The sequence below is a fragment of the Mesocricetus auratus genome, unplaced genomic scaffold (assembly GCF_017639785.1).
Source record: "Mesocricetus auratus isolate SY011 unplaced genomic scaffold, BCM_Maur_2.0 Super-Scaffold_100007, whole genome shotgun sequence".
In the NCBI taxonomy this organism is placed as follows: domain Eukaryota; kingdom Metazoa; phylum Chordata; class Mammalia; order Rodentia; family Cricetidae; genus Mesocricetus; species Mesocricetus auratus.
This window is the reverse complement of record NW_024429191.1, coordinates 95,029,862-95,035,682: the sequence shown is the minus strand read 5'-3', so window position 1 is coordinate 95,035,682 and position 5,821 is coordinate 95,029,862. Positions and strand designations below refer to the sequence as shown.

General features: G+C 56.5%; 1 long non-coding RNA gene across 2 annotated transcripts; it reads right to left on the bottom strand.

Annotated features, from left to right (window-relative positions):
• Window positions 1-360: 360 nt before the first annotated feature.
• Window positions 361-4,074, bottom strand: LOC110340868. Of its 2 annotated transcripts, XR_002382696.2 has the most exons (4): window positions 3,940-4,072; window positions 2,393-2,576; window positions 2,067-2,230; window positions 361-1,557 (listed from the first exon to the last, which is right to left on the bottom strand). It is a non-coding gene; the product is annotated as an uncharacterized LOC110340868 (long non-coding RNA). The 2 variants fall into 2 exon arrangements; XR_005878550.1 differs by having other exon boundaries at window positions 2,067-2,576; window positions 3,940-4,074.
• Window positions 4,075-5,821: the final 1,747 nt, after the last annotated feature.

Genomic DNA, 5,821 nt, shown 5'->3' with positions numbered 1-5,821 from the left:
TCCCAGAGTTGGGCTCCTGCAGACACGGCTGTTCCCGTTGCCTCTCTTGTTTCTAAATCGAGAAGCCCTCCCAGCCCACTGGGACCCAGAGGACAGCCCTGTGTCTGCCTTCTGTGGGCCTCTCTCCCCAGGAGGAACTTTGCTGATCGTTGTTCACTCACTTGGGCATGAAGAGGGGGCCCCTGTGTCCCCACCTACTCACTGAGGCACCTGCCGCTCACGCCTGCCATGTCCCAGCGCTGACACGGGAGGGATACTGCTTCCTGAGCCCAGCGTCCTTGGACACCGGGGACCTATCTGGTGGATGTTCGGGGGCTGGGGACCTGCTGAAGGGTGACAGAGGGACAGCAAAGCTGCAGCTCTCGCTTGGCTTTTTATTTACGAATCTATCATAATGGACAGGCTTAGCGAGGAGGATGGTTGGGGACAGAAAATGGGGCGTGGGGGGACAGGGAGGAAACACGTAGGAGGATGGTCATACTGGCGACAGCTGGTGACATTCGCATTATGGTTCGGACAGCTGACGGTCTTTGGCCAGCTGTTGATTGGCTGACACCTGGCTGATTGTCCCGGGAGCACTGTCCTAGCTGGGCTTTCTGCCTATTGTGTATGTCACGGTGTCTGCAGTGGGACCCCAGATTCGGCATTGCATAAAGGATCTACAAGGGGTGCAGATGTTTAGGGGAAGGGTGACATATCTGGTGGTGGCTGTCTGGCCAGACATTCCCATTAGTGACTGTCACACGAGCAGCAGGTGGGAGGCTCCCAGGTGGAGGAGCAGAGTGACTGGGCTCCCAGGTGGAGGGACCTGGTGACTGGGCTCTGCCAGACCCGGGGCCCACAAGGTGATGGCGTGCCAACTCTATCCCGTGGGATCAGGCCAGGGAACGGGCTCCAAACATCAGCCCAGCAGGCACGGGCAAGACCACAGCTCAGTGCAAGCTGCCGTCTGGCATCTCAGAGCCAAGGAGAACCAGCTGGCAGGTGGGGTCTCCATAGCCACAGGTCCAGGACGGTCATCGCAAGGGTGGGCTTCTCCCGAGTTTTCGTCACATTCCCAGTCCTCAGGAGAGGCCTGGTTTAGCCAGAGCTGACAGCAGTAATGTCTCATTAGGAGCCACCTGGCTGGACCAGGACTCTGGTAATTTATGCCACCATTCCTGGAACATTCTGTCACACAGCCCATAGCTGGTTTTGGCGCCCGTAGCGTCTTCTCGGATTGAAGGACAGGAGTTGGCTGTGCTCCGGGTGTCCCCAGGCATGTTTTATACTAGCAAATGAAGTGTAAAGACTCTGAGCAGAGTCACGGGCTCACTGCAGCGTGGCGGGGCTGGGTTTGGGTGTGCCTTTGGTTCTCTGCCAGGTGTATACGCTGACTTAATTCCTGCTGAATCCGCACATTCCTTGTGGGTGTTCTGGTCTTCGTCACGGCCTCAAGCAGGGAGGGTGCCACGGCCTGCCTATGCTGCCTATGCTGCCTGCGCCAGGGTTTTCCCACACTTGATGTCACCTCGCTGTGGCGTCTGCTGATGTCACCTCGCTGTGGTGAAGGGAGTCCTGTGAAGAGGAGGTAAGGCATGCTTGCTGTAAGCGTGTGAAACTCATGCCATGAGAACCCACAGCGCAGGAAGGAGGAATGTGGCTGGCTGGGGGGGTCCATCCCTTACTCAGCCTCTCCTGCCTCACTCTGGTCTACCAAAGCCTGGACGGCGGTACCGAGAACTGACAGCACCGCGGGTCTCTTTGTACTGGTGAGAACTCAGACACTCTGCTCAAAGCTTTCAGAAGCCCAGCTGGTGTTGACGTGACTGTGTGTGTCCCTCCAGCGTTCATGTGCTGAATCTCAAACCTCACGGAGGTGACATGAGGAGGCAGGGCTCTGGGAGAGGTGACCAGGCCACAGGCCACCCTCACATGAGGGCAGTAAGGGATCCCTTGGGAAAGAGGATGGAGAGAGCACCCGGGGCCTTCCCCTCTCCCATCTCTCCCACACGGCGAGGACAAGGTGCCTGTACCCTCCGCCCCTCTCCCCTCCCACCATTCAAGGCTCCAGGAGGAACCCTCACCGGGTCCCGTCCGCCTGGACTCCCGCCTCCAGAACTGTGTGCATAGCCTGAGGTCTGTGAGTGTCTCCGGGGGTGCCTCCTTGTGTGTTCTTCTGTTCCTGGGGGCCGTGTTAGCCAGATCTTGTCACCCTCCAGATGTCCATGCACTTTCCTCCTAGAACATGCTGTTTTAGAGTCCCAGGGATCGGTCACACGTTTAGACCTTCGCCAGAAGGACTCGCAGCTAAGTCCTGCTGTACTGAGTCAGATGCCCATGGGGACAAAGAAGGGGAAATGACATACACAGTCCAGAGAAGCCCACCCACAACCCGCTTTGTTCGCTGTACCTTCTGGAAGGGGCGACCAGCCTTATCCACAGCGAGAAATGCAGGCAAGATGTGAAACGTGGCTGAAGATTCCCAACTCTTGCCCATGGGGACTCGCTGCCGTTGGATATGATTAGAGTGTGTCTCCCTGGGGTTTGTGTTGTGGGTGCTAGGTCCCAGGTGTGCTGATGCTGTGAGGGTGCCCCTTTAAGAGACAAGGCCTCGGGCCGTTGAGGTGGATCGGCAGGTAAAGATGCCCTAAGCATGATGACCTGAGTTTGATTCCTGGAACCTGTTACTGTCCAGGCATCTGTACCAGACCACCCTTGGGGTTCTGACGGGACATGCCCTCAGCTGCAGCCACTGAGAGCACCCCCTGTGTACATTCACTGTGTTCCCTTCTAAAAGGGCCCTGCCCACCTCCTGTCTCCTCTTCTCTCTCTGCCTCTCTCTCTCTGCCTCTCTCTCTCTCTCTGCCTCTCTCTCTCTCTCTCTCTCTCTCTCTCTCTCTCTCTCTCTCTCTCTCTTTCTTCTGCCATTCCTGTCCCCAGAGACTGGTCTCCTTCCCCCACCCCCACTTTTCCCATTCACTTCCTCCAGGAAAAAAAAAAGAAAAAAACCCGTCCACCCATCCACCCAAGCTCTGTTACATGTGCCGCCGCTTTTTAAATTACAACAAAGAGATTTGAAAGAGAAAGATGCCATGTGGCAGAGTTCAAGTAGAGGGGTTTTTAGTTGGGAAAGGAATTATAAAAAGGGGGAGAGGTGAAGGGGGAGTCGGGCCTCCAGGAACAGGAGCAGCACAAGAGAGAAGAGAGAGGCAGAGGGAAAGAGGGGGGCAGGGAGAGGGAGGGAGAGAGGGAGGAGAGAGAGAGAGGGAGAGAGAGAGAGGGGAGGGAGGGAGGGGAGAGAGAATGAGGGAGAGGGAGGGAAGTAGAGAGAGGGAGGGAGGGGAGAGAGAGAGAGAGAGAGAGAGAGAGAGGAGGATGATGATGATGATGGGAGGTTGATTGGGCCCTTTTAAAAGGGAACGCAGTGACTGTGCACAGGTGGTGCTCTCAGTGGCTGCAGCTGAGGGCGTGTCCTGCCAGAACCCCAGGGTCAGGCTGGTGCAGATGCCTGGACACTAACAGGGCCCACATGGTAGGAGGAGAAAACAGCTCCCAAAAGTTGCCCTCTGCCCTCCACATACACACTAAGGCACGTGTACCCACCCCATAAATAAATATGATAAACTGTTTTAGAAGGAGAGATGAAGCCTCGTGAGAGGTCATTGGGACACTGGGGTGCTTCCCTCAGGGGGCCCTCAGTTCACAAGAGGCAGCAGAGTGAGCTGCCCCCCCCCAGGCTTCCTGCTGTCCTGTGTGGTTGCTCTCAAATGTGCTCCCCACGGAGCAACTGTAACCCTGATCTTGTGATCCTCCTGCCTCTATCTTCCAGCGAGAATGCCTGCCCCCGAGCTGACACTACACTATCAGACTCTCGGACCCCAGAAGGCCTCCGCCTTACACAGTGCAGCCATAAGTGCCTGGTGACAGCCATGGAGGGGTCCGCTGTCTCACACTTACCCCGAAAGCCTAGGAGGAAGATCCTCAGCCCGCCGACTATGGTTTAGAAACCGACTTTCAGAGAACTTAGACCACCCATTACGTAAATCCTAAGTTTGCACAGTTCCCCTGACGTTCAGGAAAAGACCACATAGGCCCAAGAACATTAGGCAAGATATACTGTGAATCGTGATGTGTGATCACTACATGTTACGAAATCAAAGCCACCTCTGCCTCCGTGACGCAAGTGTGGGCACACAGTCTCAATGAGGAAGTCCCTTCTGCGGGGTGGTACTTGCCCAGGACTGTTTCCCAACAACACAGCAATATTGCAATCTCCCTTCCACCCTCCCATCCCTACTCCCCTGTCCCCTGATACTCATCTGTAGGCCAGGCTGGCCTTGAGCTCAGAGATCTGCCTGCCTCTGCCTCTAAGTGCTGGGATTAAAGGCGTGCGCCACCGCCCAGCTCTGTGTAAGTGTGTGTGTGTGTGTGTGTGTGTGTGTGTGTGTCCTTTAAGACTGGGTCTCATGTAGCCCAGAATGACCCTGAACTCACTATGCAGCTTAGGCTGGACTTCAACTCTTGTTCCCTGATCCTCCTGCCTCCACCTTCTGAGGACTGGATTCCAGGTGACGACAAGCCTGGCTGGAGCCTCTGGCCTGGTACACTTGCTGCGTTCTGGAGAATCCTGAGTGTCTCCCAGGCATGCCGCGTGCCCTGTCCCACCTGTCTCCAACACCAGCTTTAGCTCGGGACAGAGAATGCGACTGTTCCGATGGACGTTGGGAGGGGCAGGATGAGACCAAATGTTGGAGAGGGGAGTCTAAGGCTAGACCCTGAGACTCAGCACCCCCATGCCCCCTCCACTGCATTCCCTTGTCCACAGTAGATCACAAGGCCAGGCCACAGGCAAGAGACACGGATTCCACCTCCTGCCGGGAGGCGCAGCGAAGTATGGTTGAGGCGCCTGCATCTTAACTTTGGCTGTGGACTTCCTGTTTCTTGCTTCCTGCAGGGAAGCTTGTGTCCTTTCTGCTTCCCAGACATGAGGAGGCTCCAAGTCCTCGATGTGCAGATGCTTCATGGTGTCACCCCCACCTGCTTCGCTCCGCCCAGGCCCCATTTATTCCCTGGCCACCGCCGACACCCACAAGCTCTGTGTGAGCTTGGCTGTCTCAGTAACACCCAAAGCGCCATGCCCGATGTCAGACGTCAGCCCCGAGGCTTCTCGCGTGGCTGCTCTCCCACCCTTCCTGCCTGTCTCCTCCTCCCTGCTGCGTGCAACCCACTGCCCTCCTGAAAGCTGCCCCCAACTGGCTTCCCTGACTCCAACCTCCGGCCCTGTGCCCTCTGCTTTCAGTTTGGTGTTTGCTTCCTGTGAGAGCCTTTGCGGCTTGCCCGGGAGCCTCCGTTTGGTGAGCTCACACGGCAAACTCACGTGGCCGCTGCTGGGCTAAAGTGCAGAGAGCAATCTGAGGGGCGAAGCTGGGGTGACGGTGACGGGGGCTGGAGCCTGCGGTGTGTGGCACACTGATGGGTATGTCACTCGGGTGGAAAAGCAGGAAAGGCATCCCAGCACCACAGAGGCTGCAGCTCCATCGTGGTGTGTGCTCGTGGGTGAGGGAGCGAGTTGCGGTGAGTGAGCCAGGGCCATGCATCCGGTCACACATCACTAGTCCAGAGACCCGCACCAGCATGCAGCTTTGAAAGACTGCGGTAGTGGGGTCCTTACTGCATCCCAGAAGGGGAAAAAATGGAGTCTTCATTGCCTCATTACTTTTTCATTTATATTTTTGTGTGTGCACATGCATACATGTATGTGTTTCGTGCACATGTAGAGATCAGAGAGCAGCTTACAGTAGCCCATTCTCTCCTTCCATCATGTGGGTCCCAGAACTCA